Genomic DNA, 17,278 nt, shown 5'->3' with positions numbered 1-17,278 from the left:
TGATTAGAGAAATGGCAAAACACACATTTTGCAGCTGACACTGAATGTTTTGGGCTCTTGGGCTCTTAGTTGGAACCTGAAGCAATGGAGCTTCAGAGCAGGTGTCAGCTATTCTCTATTCCCTTAATTATTTAGGGTCAGCTATTTCTCTGTGGTGCAGGCAAGAGCACCTTTCCTCACCAGTGGTACTGCAGGAGAGCTCTGATTTTATGCATTGCCATTTCCTCTGCTGCATGCCACACTACTCTGCTTGACAACCAGCCCAGGCTGGAAAATCAAGGAACTTGGGTTGCTGAAGACACCCATCTGCAACCAAGGGATGGGCTTTGTTAAGATTATATGCAAAAGATTTCTCTCAGCTGCTTTGGCAAGCTCAGGACCATGGCTAGTTTGTCCCTACAATCTAACTCGAAGCTCACATGTCCTGCAGACTCCTTAGAGCTGCCTCCCTTGTGCCGTTTCTGTGGAAGTTGCCTGCCACAGCCACCCCAGCAATCTGCCCTTGCTTTCTTTTTCCTTGTTCTGCTGAGAACAGAAGAACAACCTCTTTCTATCACTCCCTGCCTTTTCCTGCACTGGGCAGTGAAATTCACATAGTAATCAGGGGACAGAACTATTTCCTCCTAATTCTCTGTAAGATGTCTTGATTAATGTTTCCTTTGTATACACCAGAACATTTCCAGCTTCAGGCACACCAGCAGCACTCAGATGCATAATCTTCTTACAACTAATCTCTCTCTACGGTGAGCATTATGTACCAAGGCTACAAACAGAACAACTGCAAGCAAAACCAGGCCCTGAATGCCTCCACTGAGAAAAAAACATCGCAGGTTGTCCCCCTGGGGATCCCTATCTAACACAGGACTTGGAAATTTCAAGGTAGAGTCACACAGGGCAGAACATTTTTATTTGACATGCTGGAAAACTTCAGAATCATCTCTGGTTTGGATAAATCTCTATGAGTAAACACCAGCCCATCAGTAAAGCCACGTTGTATTGGGGAAAGGGATCACTGCAACCTCATGGCTTACAAAAGGGCACTGCAATAAGCACTGCCTACACAATCCTTGTGTGCTTTGCTTTTTTCTTAAAACAGCTGCAACTGACTCAGTAAATATTGCACTGGTGCTCTCTTCTAGCTAAGAATATCGAGTGGGTTGCTGAAATGAATGCTTAATGATTTTTACATCTACCTCCTCTGCCCTTTAAACTGTAAATTGATTGTTATGCAAAGGCTATTAATTTAACAAAGCATATTAAATTTCTCACTAGCACTGAGGAGCTTCTCCTGACTTAGCATTTCACTGGTCTTTCCCCTTGTTAACTGCATAGATCATACCTCACTTGCTGTAATTACAACAAGTACATCAACATTAATTATTTCCTTGGTAATGGCAGGCGCATGCAGAATTAAAGGTCTAACCCACACTATCAGAAAGATGAGAAAGTCTCCAGAACTCAGTGAAAAACAGGAGTGAGAACCTGAGAACCTTTCCTGCAGATCTTTTTATCTCAGTCCCTCACTTTATTTTCAGTAAATCATACTTTGCATAATCTCCTTTAGCCCCCAGTAGTTCCTGAATGCATCTCAATTCGATACAGCTCATGCAAAGGCATTCTCTTGAAGCACCAATCTATGCAGGAAGCTGAGATGCTTGCTTGAAATCCTCTTCAGCCCTTTAATCCCATGTTCTAATATTTTCAACTGAAGAGATAAATCACACCTGTTAAGTATATTCCAAGCACCTTATCCATCTTACTGAACTTTTATTTAAAGCTTCCCACTATTTGTTACTGATATGTCTCATCAGCATTCTTCTAAGCAGGAAAAGAAAGTCAAAACTCAGATTAGCAAAGACTCCTCACCAAAATATAATGTACAACCAAGCACATGTGCAGCATATAAGGAGTAATATGCAATCACAAATCACAACTCATCTCCTGATGCAGTTTTCATAACAAACTAGCCAAAAAATTCCAGTAAGGATTCACTTTGGGACAAACTCAGGAAACCAGATCTCTGCCTCTAAATTTCTGTTCATCTAGAAATACTCCCATGCATCTTTAATGGAAAGTTTCACAGAGGTGACACAAGCATTCCCACCTGCTTTTCAGCAGTGAACTCAGGAGGCTCTTAAAGATTCAGTTAACACAAAATCAAGGTATGAGCACAACTGGGGCACATCCACACAAACTAGCTTTGAGCTAGACAGCTGGAGTAGGGCTAACAGGGTGGGCTACAAGGAAGGCATGCAAGGCAGGCTAGAAATGATATCTGAGAAACCAAACAAGCACCACATGGCCAATTCATTCTGAAATCTATGCTGGTGCCTGCTGCTTGTTCAAGCTTGTTCAGGTAAGCAGATGTAAGGCACCACCACACCTTACTTGAAGTACAGATGACCCTTGAATCCCTGCTGCTTGTGCTGGAAGTGTGGGTACAGCTCCTGGGCAGCACACAGTGGTTTTGGCAGCGCCAAACCACAATGTCCAAGTCAAAAGGCAAGATTCCCTTTGACTCATTCCATGGGCATGAGGCTCAGGCACAGAGACATGAAGTTAGGCACTAAAAAACAGCGTTGAAAGCTTTGTACTAGTTATGGAAATAAACACTCACTTATTAATTTCAATATAAGGAATATTAGGCCTAAAGATGAAGATACTGGACATGTAACTCAAAAGCAGATTTAGAGCGCTCTGCTTCCTTTTTGTTGTGGTTATTGATCCCAATAGCTCATCTACCACCGACAGTTTTCATCTGAGGCCTGCTGTGAACACATCTCCAAGCCCAGGCATTTCAGGGAGCAAGTCTCTGAGTCCCATGAACAGAATTACTGAATTACATAACGGGGAACCACATCCACCTCTGGCACTTTGAGCTTTCCAGTAATTATCCATAACTCACACAGTACATGTTGCTTGAGGAATGGCCATCCCACATCCTCCCATGCCCTGAACTTTTCATGTGTGCTGTTAGTGATACCCTCCAATGATCTCCTACACAATCCTTTGAAACTGTAGCTGTTCTAAGAGAACAGCTCTCTAATAACTCTTTTTTTCTAGAGCTACCTCAGGGGTAAGAGACCTCAGGCTGTGGTAAGGGCCACCCTGATGGATCCAGCACAACAGGCTTTGGGAAGAGGGAGCTTGGTCCCACATGGGACCCTGCCATCCCCACTCCTGCAGGGGCTGACAGGATTTGGGATAAACTCAGGGCAGTGAGATATGGTATCAGGTACACAGACACACAAATAAGACAGTAACTTGGTTGCTTTAGCTAAAGCTATTGGAAATTTAAAGCCATGACAAAACCACTTTGGTTTGGACAGGGGCACAGTTACATCATTTGCAAGCAGACCACATCTTCAAGGTCAGTTCTTGCCTTGATATTTTTCTTTGAAAAGAACATATGAAAGAGCATTATTACTGCCTCATCCTGCTATATCACATAATGAGAACATATTCCCTTTTAATGGAAGGATCCTACTTTTAATGACATTTTTAAAAACCCAGATGACTGCAAGCCTCACTGATGGCTTTCTATGATATCCACCTCAGCCTTTATACAATTAAGTCTAGAAAAGATTGTGCCTTGGGGCTACATTCCCACCACACAACTGCTAGGAAATACCAAGTTAATTTGAAGACCTGCTTTCATGCTTGAGAGGGTCCTTCTGACATTATTCCCTTGTTTGTGAAATATTGCCCCCTTTTAACAAAGTAAACCAGAATCAATTTCTACCTCAAGTCTGTTGAGCCAATCCCAGACTTGGGCTCCAAGCAGTAAGGCAAAGGTAATGGCAGGAAAGGATGTTTACTGACCATCTTACAAGGCAGAAAATAAGTGCTATTCAATACCACAAAGATTCAGTTCCAGCTTATGCCACGAGCATCCACTTTTAATTTTAGATTAGAAGTGAATTTCTACCTTGACATCTTGTATGAGCACAAATTATATTTCCACCCAATGGCTCTAACCCCAAACCTTCTAGATTATAGCTGACCTGGCTCACCTATGTCTGAAGACCAGGTAAATGATGGGGAAATGACCACATCCTGTGGGGCTCTAATCATGCTGAATTTTCCACTCCTCTATTTTCTTGTTTCTCCTATCAGATTCAGACAGGATCTGTAAATCTCTGGGGCCTTCATAAGGAGGGCTGAATAAACATGACCAAATAAATTTTAAGGAAGTGCACCTATTTTTGAAGAGATCCTTATATGCCCCTGTTCAGCCTCTCAGACTTTTGGGCACCGAGATATACCAAGATCTGTTGTACAGTGGTTTTAATTTAGAATCCACCTATACTTCCTCTGATATAGCCCTGAAATTCTTCAGGAAATTAATATACTGAGTATCTGTGCAAAAACCTCACTATTTCTCAGAAAAGAGAGCATCCAGCTCTTCCTTCAACAATAGTTAAAAGTCAGTACTGTAGTTATTTTGGTCCTAGATTTTTAATTAAAAATCTCTGCAGGAGGAGGGGAACTAGACATCTCCCAAAGAGTGTGCAGGGTGGGATTTATGCTGTGTTAAATGAGCCCAAAGGACTCAAACCGTGCAAAGGCTGATTGAGCATGCATGATGAAACCCACTCTCAGCCTCAGCTCTCAGCATGAAAACCCTTCTGTGCCTACCCCAGTCTCCCCTTCTCTCCCAATTTACCTCACAGAGTGAAAACAAGCAGACAGGATGAACTCTGCATTGTGGCTTTCCTTCAATTCAGCCAGAGGGAGTTTTAGGCACACAGGTGGATGAGCACACCCATGTCATACATATTTAACTGTGTTTTTGTCTTTGCCCATCTTCTTCTACCTGTTCAACTAAAACTATCCCAGTATTTTTGCCAGTGACTACTCTGTTACTCATACAATTGTCCCACTACCAGGTGCAGCATGCTGGACACAGGCAAGACTGAAACTTGAGTTATCAACCAGAAGCTAAAACCCTGGAGAATCAAGACTCCCAGGCTTGTGGGCAGAAAACCTAACAATACAGCTCTTGATACAAGACAACAAATCTGAAAGCTGTGGAATTCAGGAATAGGAATCTTCTCATCACTTTAAAATTACCTATACTGACACCAGCTTTTTTTGTCACTGAATAGAAAGATCCAGGCAAAAAAATCTGAACTGAAACAACAGTATAGCTTGGCTACAAACCCTCCTGGCTATAAGCACTGGCATACAAGGGAGGTCAAAATCAGCCCTGCCTGGAGAGCTCCCAGCTGGGGAGGGTAAGGCAAGCCCTCACCGCACAACACAACACCAAGACGAGGATGTCCATGCCACAGGGGAGGAAGGAGAGCTCAAAGGAGGTATGGAGAACAAGGGGCACCTGCAGACCCTGCTTCTATAGATTTATGGATCACACTGACCTTCAGTGGCTCCATGCCAAAAGCACAAATATGGCTTTAAGCAAACATAAATTCTTGCTTCCCACACAAATGTGAACTGAGGTCTGACCCAAAAGGAAGATCAGGTCCTCAGCATCCAGACTGGCCTTGTCTGAAAGGAAGCCAAACACAATGCAGCCCGTTCACAGCATTTTCTTTATCGCAGTGCTAAGAGCAGCTGTACAATGCTTTCCAATAAAGGACACAGCAATTCATCACAGAGACACGAGTTAGCAGGAAACACTTCCATTATCTCTGCTATGGAAAGGAAGTGACAAAGAGAATGGCTAAAAGGTGACAGAAAGTTTTTATGAGGCCAGACTTCAGGCCCTCTCCGGGCTGACCAGCTCTTCTTTTCCATACCAGGATAAAAGGGATAGGCTTCAGCTATGTGGGTCTCATACAACAGGAGGGAACTGCCACACTGATTTCTCAATACAGACAAACCAAAACAAATGAAAATATCTGTGCTCTGTCAGATCCTCAAGCTGCGTAAATCAGGGAAGCTTTGTGGCCTCCTTAGCAGGGAGACTGACAGTGGGTAGTGCATGGCTGGTAGAACAGAGGCAATCTCAGAGACATGCAGTGCTGTAAAGAGAGGACAGAGGAGAGCAAGAGCCCATGATGCTTCCTGGCAACTATTTGGTTTGTATTAGAAAAGCAGGCTTCAAAGTGGTTGCTGCCTACAAGCTCCAAACACAGAAGAATTTATAAACAAAAGAGCCCAGATGGGAACGATTTGAAAAGTTTGGGAGGGCAACAGGGGAAAGAATAAACAAATATCTCTTAAATGAAGTAAGGAAGCACTTAAAATGGCAGAAGGCTAGATGGTCTGTGCAGACTTTGTGGTGCCTCTAAAAGGTACAAAATCTCTAACATCCCATGGCTGTACACATGTACCAAATTCCCCTACAGGGCACAAACACAGGCTGCAATTACCAACTGCCAGTAACAAACACGATGGCTCAGCCATCAGCAATCAGGAGGCACAACAACCCACAGTGTGAGGAGCTCTACAAACACATAACAAATAATTGCCTCTGCCTCAAAAAGCATATTGGGTTTCTATCATCTCAAGCAGCACTTGGACCTGAATGTATTTGCTAAACAGCATCAGACCACAGCAGATAATGTCTGAGTGAAGCAGGCAAAACTAAAGAGCGGAACATTTTAATGTCCTCCCCTTGATCGGGTCAGCTCAGTCAGTGCCTTTCGCAGCAAAACTAATCTTCCACTGCACTCATCTCTTCATCTTTGGAGAAATGTGTAAAGGCAGATATTAACAGCTTCACTCCTCAGACAGCAGTGATGAGACCGCTGAAAGGACAACTGGGCCGGTTATAATTCACAATTTCCTATCTGCTTAAAAGTGGAGGTGAGCAGACAAATAAAAGTGGAGGTGAGCAGACTTTCCAAAACTGCTCAGCAGTCGATTCTGCAGACTCCTGTGGGAGTGGGGCCAAGCTGAGACTGCCTCTGTCTGTCAATCTCACATAAACTGTCCTGACTGCAAACCACGCTGCCAAGAGGTGCAGGCAAGGACCTGTCTGACGTCTCTGCCTCTCCTTCCAGGACTGCCGATGTTGCTGGACTCTTTAAGGTGGAAGATCAGCTGTTTACAGCTTGCAGTTCCCACCCGATGCAAACAGAACAGACAAAACCCCTGAGTCAGCTCAGGGAAAGAAGTAATGCAACCCAGCAAAAGGACTCCCACAGATCACTTTCCTCCTAGAAAGAGGCAGCAAAGACCAGGGCAAGCCGGACACTCAGCTGCAGATTTGCTCAAGGTCAGCTGCTCGCTCTTGACAACCATACCAGCAGTATGGTTACCACTCCCAGCCTGCTCGTGGGAGTCACCTCTGCCACCATCACTGCAGTCGTGGGGAGTCAGAGAGCTCAGGGAGAAAACAGCAAAGGAGATTTGTACCTTGCTCTGCAAAACAAGCCCCTTGCAGTTTGGAAAGCTGCTCCTGAAGCAGTGCTCAATCTGGAGGTAATGAAGTCGAGAAACGCAGCATGGAAATGGCACTCACAGCAAGCAAAGGTGGGAATTAAATGAGACAGAGGTGACACTAACTCATAGGAGGAAACTATTAGGTTCTGTGAAAATTTACTTCCCTCAACAACCTGTCAAGGTAACTTTGCCAACAAAGCACGTTCCTTCTAACAAACCTTTGCAGTCCCCTAATGGCACCAGCTTCTCCCCCCTACATAAATTCCTTCACGTCGCTATCACCTTGAAATAACTTAAAACACCTTAAAATAACCTCTTACCTTGCAGAAGAAAAGGAGCCTCCCCTGCTTATTTTCTCTGGTAGAAGAGAACCTGGAAGCTTTAGTTCAGTCCTATTTTTTCAGACAGCTGTCATCAGTCATGTACAATTAAGACAGTTCTTGCCCAAAAAAACACTTCTGCTGGTGGCACTGCCTTCCCCAAAAGCTCTGAATAGAAAGTGACTTCTGTACCAAATGTATTTCTCCTCTGCCTGCAAACACCATGAGTCTTCCCTACACATTCCTTGCTACAAGACACATACTGATCATCTAGATTAACCCCACTGATAAACCATGATGTTTGGGATTATAGTGTCTGATTGGAATTTTTCAAAGTTTCATTATGTACTGTTGGTCTCTAGACTGCCCTGCCTTGCTGATGACTGACGTAGATGACCACAGATAAGTGTTTCACACCCACCAGGCACTCACATTTCCCTGGTACAAGTGGATTTTCAGGAACCATTTTTGTGACATGGCTAAAATATCTCTCTATTTCCCTGAAAGCTCAAAGGCACTTCTAAGCAAGCATTACTGGAATTTACATCTCTGCCACTACATTGCCAATTGGCTGCACATAAAAGCAATGGTCAGTAATCAGTCTGAAAGTGAATAAAATCTTAGGTACTTTATTTATAAATAAACAACAACCATGACTCACATGACTCACAGTCATGACTTTATAGCCAACACACTGGCCAGTTCTTAGTTTCTTAACTGTGAATACATAATGGCAGTCACACCAAGTCTTCCCACTGTACCTCTGGGTCACAAAGACAAGATTATAAATACACAACATATTCAACACTTGCTTTTCAAAGAGTTATTGAGGCAGTCTGCAGACCAAGACTTGTTCTATACATGATTTTGTACCAGTTCACCCTTGTTAAATTACAAGTATTATTTGCTGCTATATTTCTGATGATACAACAAAAGTGTGGATGTAATCAGAGCCAAAAAAAAGTGCTTTATACCGGAAGAGCTGGTTCTTCTTTCCCACAGGGGAACAAGCCACACTGGTGTAAGCATGTTCATACTGGCATAGCTGAATTCACACTAGGGGAGGGTTGTATCAATATTACAGAACAGCAGTCAAAAAGTAGTGCAAGTTGTTTACATAGGCAAGACCTAATTTTGAGAGGATTTGCTCCTGATCTTGAAAACACCGCTAAAACTCCTAATTCTACAAGCAATCTAGACACAGAGAAGGATTGGGCTGATCATGGGTTTAGCTGAATAAAACAGACCACAAATCAATACAGACCACTGGATAGTAATAATAACAGCAACAAAAACATATGGAGGGGACACACTTTCATGTGGGCTCTCAGTAATAAAGCCAGTTGTACCTACCCTTTGTGCAGGTGAGAATGTACCCAAGCTGTTTAGCAGCAGAGGGCAGTAAGATGGCCAGCCTTGTTATATCAGTCCAAATTTCTTGAAATGTCAACTGATGAAGCAAATCACAGGATGCCACTGCCACAGCTGCTGCTATCAGAATTCAAGCCTCAAGGGAGCTGAGAGTCCGTGTGGTTTTGAGCAGACAGGCAGAAATGCAAATAGGGTGTTCAGATACTTTCAAATCCATCAGATACAATTCCTGCCAGTCAAAGGTTCCCAAAGCATAAGGCTATAAATGTTCAAAAGAACCACTACAATTGCTTAAGACTGTCCAGCCTCTGAGGCATGGGATGGAAACAAAGAAGAGGGGACTGAAAGGAGGGGAATAAGAGATGAGGGGAGAAGAGGAGGTCAGGTAAAAAAAAGGAGAGACTGAAAGGCATCAAGAAAGAGCCTACACAAAGGGAGGATTTTAGAGAGTGGTAAGAAAGTAGGAAGGGTGGGATGAGTCTTGGGGAAGGGGGAAAGGACACTCACCGCAGTGCCTGCAGCCTCAAAGGGCAATCACTCTTCTCTCCCACACGACACCTGCATTCAGAGCCACCATCCCTTCCCCAGCTCCTCACCGCCTGCTACATGCTCAGGGGGCTCTCTGCTCCCCTCCGGGATGCTGCACACCTCCAGGCTGCAGATCAGCGCAGGAGCCGGAGAAGACACCGGCGCGCACAGCCTCTGCTCCAGGGGCACATGGCTCTCAAACACACCTCCCACGCACTGCCAGCACCCTGCCTGCCAGCCCAGCTCTCGCTCAGAAAACCAGGGCGACTCTCTAACCACGGTGACCGGGGAAGAAAATCCTGAGAAGAAGCACAATGTGATTCAGCCCAGCGATATGTCCAAAGAAAGCCTTAAACAATAGCTCAGACCGGGTGTGATCTGCCACTGCTGGGCAGGGGAAGTTCAAGCCGCAATGCCCATCGACAATAATTAATTGTCAGCACTGTTAACAGTTTCACTGCTGATCAAAGCAGCTGGGCAGCACCGGGACAATTACAGCCAGTTGCTGTCACTTATCAAAGCACGGCAGCAATAAACAATCTGCAACTCTGTGACAGTCTATTCCTGTCGCGCATAATCTCTCACTCTCATTCTGTTCCTTTTTAGTGGCTTCTTAGCCCACAAAATCCCTGTGCAATCAAAAGCAAAAAAACCCCAAACCGAAACAACAACCCTCCCCAGTTTACTCTTTTCTGAAATGAAACTGAAAGGAATAAAGTAAATCCTTGCAGCTGTGGAATCACTCAGTGCACTCTGCACAGGACTCAGATACAAATGAGTTTGACAAAGATTTCTCAGTTGATGCAGCTGAGCAGTAAAAGCATCATTTCTTAAACTGTACAGAACCTAAACCTGCCATGCAGACTTCAGGTACACTAGCACAGTATTACTGCTTTAGATTTAAAAACAATCCAATGGGTGTTGCTGGTTACAGTAACCCATGGCAATTGTACAAATATTTCAGTAGGCGAGCATTTGTAATTACAGCCCTGAATCACTCTGCATCTGGAAAATATCCACATTTTTTCCCTTGTGGGTTTTCCCAATACTGCTAAATTAAGAGACATACATAGAGCACACACCTCAGCAAAAGCTCACTCCCAAGGCTATCTGTGTTGCTGCTGGTCTCTCCAGAATGTGCTCTTCCCTGGCCCTCATCATGAAAGAAAGAGTTTTGCAGAAATATCTTTATCTGCTGGTGTCACCCACTGCAGTGTATCAGTCAGTATCTTTTTGTACAGCTTTACACTCACTTCAAAGAATCAGAATCCTGCAATGGCTTGGGTTGGAAGGGACTAAAAGATTATCTTCTGCTGAATCACAGATAGACCTTCCACTAGATCAGGCTGCCTAGAGCCCCATCCAACCTGGCCATGAACACTTCCAGGGATGGAGCATCCACAGCTTCTCTAGGTAACCTGTTCCAGCACTTTATAATTCTCACAGCAAAGAATTTCTTTCTAATGTCTGATCTAAATCTGCCCTCTTTCAGTTTAAAACCATTGTCCCTTGTCCCATCACCATCTGCCCATATAAAAAGTTGCTTGCCCCTTTTTTATAACCCCATTTAAGTACTGGAAGGCCACAATGAAGTCTCTCTGGAGCCTTCTCTTCTCCAGGCTAAACAGCTCCAGCTCTTTCAGCCTGTCCTCACAGGAGAGGTGGTCAATGCCTCTGACCATGTTCATGGCTCTCCTTTGGATTCATTCCAACAGATCCACCTCCTTCTTGTGTTGAGGGGCCCAGAGCTGGATGCAGCACTCCAGGTGGGGTCTCATGAGAGAAGAAGGGCAGGATCCCCTCCCTTGACACCAGCTCTCCCTTCTTCTTTATTGGAGGGGGTGGGGGATGGTACACTCTCTTTGGCCTTTCTTTTCTGACCACTGTACTTGCAGAATCCCTCCTAGTTATTCTTCACATCCCTTATCAAGTCCCATTTATCTGTGCCTTACCTTTCCTATCCCATCCCAACCCATCCTAACATTATCCCTGTACATTCCCCAATCATCTGACCCTGGTTCCACTAGCTGTGCATTTTCTTCTTGCTCATCAGCTTGAGGGGAAGATCCCTGCTCAGCCATGCTGGTTTCTGGCCCACCCTACTTGATTCCTTACACATTGGGAGGGAGAGGTCATGTGCTCTAAGAAAAGTGGCCTTAAAGAGCTGCCAGCTCTGGTCAGCTAAGGACAGGATTTGGGATAAACTCAGGGCAGTGAGTTTCCCAGAGAATCTCATCCACTAATTCTTTAAACAGCTGGAAGTTTACTGTTTTAAAGTTCAGGGTCCTGACTTTGCTCTTTGCCACACCCATGTTTCTTGAGATCACAAACCCAGCCAGGGCATGCTCACTACAGCCCAGGCTGCCTCCAGTCTTAACCCCTGTAACTATGAACCCCTGTTGATTTGCACTGGTGATTGTACCAGGTCCACTAATGCATCTTCCCTCACTGGTTTGTGTAACACTTGGATATGAAATTAACCCTTGATGCACTCCAGGAGTCCCCTGGATTGCCTACAGCCAGCTGCATTGCTTTGCCAGCAGATAGCTGGATGGTTGAAATCCCCCATCAGGATGAGAGCTTGTGAGCCCAATGCTTCTGTAGCTGAGCCAAGAGGCCCCAGCAACAGGTTCCCCCTGGCCAGACACCTGTAGTAGATCCCACCCACCAGGTGTCCTTTGCTGGTGTGGTCCTTAACTTTTATCCACAAGCTCAACCTGTTTGTAGCTATTTGTCTCAAAAACAACCCCTCACAATCCGCCCATTCCTTATCAGAGAGTGCAACACCTGCTCCTGCCCAGTCTATTTCTTCTGAAAAGTTTGTAGCCCTCCATTGCAGGGTTCCAGTTGTGTGACTCATTCCAGTATGTTTCCATGATAACAATTCTAACTGAAACATGGTTTCCAACTCCTCTTGCTGCATGCACTGGGGTCTCGGGGCACACACTTGTGTCAGACCAGATTCCTCCAAGACATCTGGAATGGCGCGACCAAAGAATTTCAGAAGAACTCCCACTTGTTGCACTAATTTCTCATGGATAAATGAAGATCAGTGGTAATAGTAACAATGAGAAGCCAGCATTTTAGAGGTATTTTACACCTTAAAAGTACTGTGCAAACAAGGATTAAAATGTATGCATAAACACCACCTTCCACACTTGACAGACCTTTGTTTGCTGAAGCTGCAGCACCTGCTGAGACATGATCTTTTATTGGATCAGATCCTTCAACTATCAGAGACACTGCAAGAGGAAACTATTGAAATCCTTGTGGGAGGTAATGCTCTTGTGTCAGCCAGCACAAACACTGCCAGGATTCTAAAGCTGCCACCTTGGAGAAAATGATAAATCCCAATGGGGTGTCAGGCAAGGAGTGATACCAAGGCTAAGGTCCACAGACCCTCTCCTACGAGGGGCTGGGAGAACCAGGGCACCCACAGAAACTGGGGTTACCAGCAGAGGAGGAACCATGCAGGGTGCACAGTACCCCAGAAATATCCAGCCTCACTTAAGAAGGCAGAGGAATCCTGTAGCAAATTCTGAAAGTAATTAACAGAAAGAGTGGAAAGTAAAATTTTTTCATTGCATGTCCTAGAGTCTCAGGGACTCTTCAGGCAAAAGTGTTTCTCTTGCTTTCAGACAGTTTTTAAAAGAGCCCTCTGTGGCTGGGTATTATGAGCCAAAAATAAAAACTGAGATGAGTTTAAAGAGAAGGGTTCACAAGCAACCAGCACTGTGAAGGGCCCGAGATCCCCACGGAGGTGAGGGGATGGGTGCAGGGCTTCTGTCTGAAAAGGATACCCTAGCTGTGAAAACAGAGGGGGTTTTTCAGGGCACATGAGACAAGGAGGTGCTAGGAACAGTTTACCCAGGAAAAAGATCTGATGATTTCTGCAGCCCTGTGTTTCCCTTGGTTCACAATTTCACCATTTTTATTGCCCCTTAAAAAGCGGAGAATTTTGGAATGGGTACATGCAGAGGCAGCAACCCCTGCTCTGTAAGGAATCACTAAATATCACAGCAACCTGGGGGCTCCTCACAAACAGTGTTAGACTGTGGTCTGCCCTTGGCAGCCTTGAGACTCACTGGCTCCAGGCAAGGCATGACAATCCAGAGCAGGGAACTCTCACAGCATCATTTGTGAACAGTGGCATATATACCTCTACCATCCATCTCAGCCACAGAAAAACAATGGCAAATCATCAAATTTCTTCCCAGAAGGAACCTATTATAACTGCTTCCAAGACATCCTACCTCTTCCTTACACTAGCTCAGGATGAATGCCATAACAAAACTAATTTCTGCAAACTGGTATGTGTTTGCCCTCTAGCCATCTCATACCCTCAGCTGGGCTTGGGTCAGTGGTGACCTGCCTGGGGTTAGTATGGACAGGATCAGTCTTAACACTTCTTGATCTCAAAGAGACTTGCTTGAAAGTAATTTTCCATGTGCCTGGTAATCATGGTCTCACTGTTTCTTTCTTTGTTTATGCTCCATTTCTGCCAGGTAACTGTGTCCTTCCTGTAAATGGAAAAGCATGTCTGGGTCCTCAAGCTTATATGACCAGGTGGTTTTTTCTGTAAGTTTGCCTGAATTGATTGCTTTCTTAAAAAGCAGGCAAACCACTTTGATCTTCAAAAAAGAGGACAACATTCAGAAAGACCACTGTTAAATGCTGTTAGAGAAAGGCCAAGCAGCACATAGAGCTTTGTGTTACTAAACTAACAATGCAAAAACAGACCTTAGAACAGACAGTCCCACTTAAAATACTTCCAAATTCTGATGCTTGCAACAAATCGATGACCTGATCAATTCACAACTAGAAACCAACTGAGCTGACACATGGATTATGCAAGTAGGTTCAACTCCCACACAGGTCCAGTAGCAAAGCTGCTTCCAAAGACACAATGACTTTGGAAAAGTTTGTTAACCTGTCTAGGGAAATCCCAGCATGCTCCTGCCTCAAAGTCTACACTGGCCCTTTTCCTCTGGGCATTTCTCACTCAGTCAAAGACAATGCCCAAGTAACACAAGACACAGCTTCTTCCTACAGCTGAAGTAGCAAAGGCAACTCCCTTTGTGTCTTCTGATTTCCTGCAAGAAAAGGCACACTTTGTCCCTTGGAATCTCTCTGAATCATGGAGCAGGCAGGCAGCCCTTAACCCCCTTCTGGCCAGGCAGCGGGACACAGGCATTGCTGAGGAAGACTCCCTACACCCCTGCTCAGCCCTCCAGCACCAGCAGCCTTTGGCCATCCCAATGTGAAGATGGGGACTTCAGTGGTTCTGGCAAGGAGGGCTTTGCACAGCTGAGGTTCCCAGGCCCTTCCCTGATTGTACAATCTTCACAGCGCATTTCTAGCTTCAAAAGAAAACAACAAAACAAAGCAAATAAGTAAGAAACAACTTGTTTTTCTTTCTCCTTTTAGACCTGGAATTCTCTTGAAATATCATTGACATGAAAGAGATTTTTGCCTTGCATTTTTTGTGATTGCAGAATGACAGAAAAGAAACATACCAGGCCTACAGTGCTGCTTTTCTGTCAAGCAAAAACAGGAGGAGATGGAGGAAGAATTGCTTTCTGATGTACGCCTGGCCATGATTTCTCACCACTTCCAGACTCCCCATTAACTAGTCATTTCCACAACTGCACATTTTGGAATGACACAGACAAGCCCTTCATTTCTAGTAAGCAGCAGATTAAACCATTTTATATCCAGAATTATGATAAAGAAAAACCTTTCAGTTCCAAATTGCTGTAAGACTGTTCTCAAACAGTCCTACAACATCCTTCTTGCTACAGCTTCTCATGCTATTTACAAACTAAACCTATTTTTTAGCAAATAGAAATAATTCATTTTAAACTGCTTCCAAGATGCTCTGTGAAAGGGGCCAAGTCTTTATCCAGCTCCCTAAATTGCCATATTAAAAAAAAAAAAAAAAAAAAAAAAAAAAAAAATATTCAGAAAAAGGTGTAGAAACTAAAATCACAATTATTCAGAAAAGACATGCTTTATTTCCATGGTTTAACCAATTCTATAGGTTGTGCCAATGGTTTTACCAATACAGCAGTTAAACCAATTTCCTGCCTTTTCCTTAATTCCACTCATCTCAAGCCTCTGCTGTATTTAAAATGAATGCTACAGTTTTTATTTGACATTCATGTATGTCAAGGCACATTTAAGTGTAAAACAGAGGCCATTGGAAACAAAGTTCTGCCAGTCCTACCTGCTAAAAACCATCTTTTGCTTAAATCAGTCTTTTCTGTCTGCAAACTAACAGTGCCATAGGAAGAGGGTTACTGATCATACTGAGGCATTCTTGCTGCTTTATGCAAAGTACAGCTTTGACAGGATGCTGCTTTTCCCCAGCAATGCTGCCACTGACAGCAACCCAGCTCATTGCTCATGCTAAAGAAAGTAACTTTGCTAAATCATAGCACTTTAATCCCTGAATCTATTATTCAGCACTGATCCCATAGCCTGGTCTGCAGGCTTTTCTGTGCTGGCAGTCCCCTGAAAGAACACAAATTCAGAACTTGATCACCTTATAGTATTAACATCTATTAACCAACACAGATCTTCCCTGCTACTACCACCATCAATGGATGTGATGCTGTGTTGCCACAGGGCTGATTTTCAGAAGAGCTGTATCTTTCTGCCTTCACAGGGGCTCCACTGTACCTGACCAGTAAAATACTGTAGGAACAAGGTAGAAAAATGAAAAAAATGCAAGGCATTACAGGATCAGATTAAAGAGGTACCATTTTGGACATTTACACTGAGACACTTGAATGAAGTACAGCCAGTTTGCCTTGCAGTTCAAAGAACCCAGGATCCTAGGTTTCAAAGAGACGTGTAAGAAAAGCCAGGCAGAAAAGCATCAAAAAATAAAAGCTGTTAGAAACTAATAAAGAAGCCTCAAATGGCAGGAAGGGGGAGCCACCAACAGCAGCAAGAGTATGCTCAGCATCCATCCCTCTAGGCAGATTACTCTACTCAGGATGTTTCTGGCTAGCAGGCTAATCTTGGGAATACATTTGTTACATTCTCTGTGCCTGTTTCTGGGAACACAGCTATGAGAAATAATTATGGGTAGGTCTGGGCTTTGAGCCCTAGTTAAGAGAAAATGTAAACCTTTCTCCAAATCTATGATTAGGTCCTGTGATTCAGGAAGAAGCAAGAAGATAGCTAATGTGTGTTTATAAATTTTGCCACATCTGCTTCCAAACTTTCCATTAACAACTTGGTGAGTATCCAGTAACGGGAGGTTTTCCAGGGCCAGGACACTGAGGAAATACTGCTGTGAGAAATGTGCACTATTGTAATGATATTCCCAAATGACACAGTAAGGTGGTGACAGGATTTGTGCTTGCCTGAATCACTGCCATGCTGCCAATAAATGTCAGGCTTTGGGTTCGGGGCATTGTTCTTTTTCTCAGTTTAATAAACAAAAGCCGCAGAGAGAAATCCTTTTCTTGAAGGCAGACTGCAAATGTGCAGAGGAAAAGAACAGGAGAGAGTTTGTCTTGCTGCTGCCAGAAGGAGGAGAGACAAGGAGGACTGGCAGCCTCAAGAGCTGCCCAGTTGAGAACTGGAGGAAAAAGGCTGAGTGAGCTCAGCAAGACATGGGTGAAGGGGTCAGTGCACCAGGCAAACTGGGTGCTCTGACTGTTGAAAATTGGGACAAAGGCTGCTGGGACCAGTCTTGG

The 17,278-nt window shown here is 44.2% G+C and overlaps 1 protein-coding gene across 6 annotated transcripts in view; it reads right to left on the bottom strand.

Annotated features, from left to right (window-relative positions):
- The window catches only part of OSBPL5 (oxysterol binding protein like 5), a 135,864-nt gene that overhangs the window by 67,060 nt on the left and 51,526 nt on the right, over positions 1 to 17,278 (bottom strand). Inside the window, exon 1 of one of the 6 annotated variants that reach the window (XM_030239835.2) lies at positions 9,549 to 9,920. The exons of the other annotated variants lie outside the window; for them this stretch is intronic. The gene's annotated coding sequence lies outside the window, so the exon portion shown is untranslated. Of the gene's footprint in view, positions 1 to 9,548; positions 9,921 to 17,278 lie in introns of those variants that run through there. 6 annotated transcript variants of the gene reach the window in all.

Source organism: Serinus canaria, chromosome 5, assembly GCF_022539315.1.
Source record: "Serinus canaria isolate serCan28SL12 chromosome 5, serCan2020, whole genome shotgun sequence".
Lineage (NCBI taxonomy): Eukaryota > Metazoa > Chordata > Aves > Passeriformes > Fringillidae > Serinus > Serinus canaria.
This window is presented reverse-complemented; position numbering and strand designations above follow the sequence as displayed.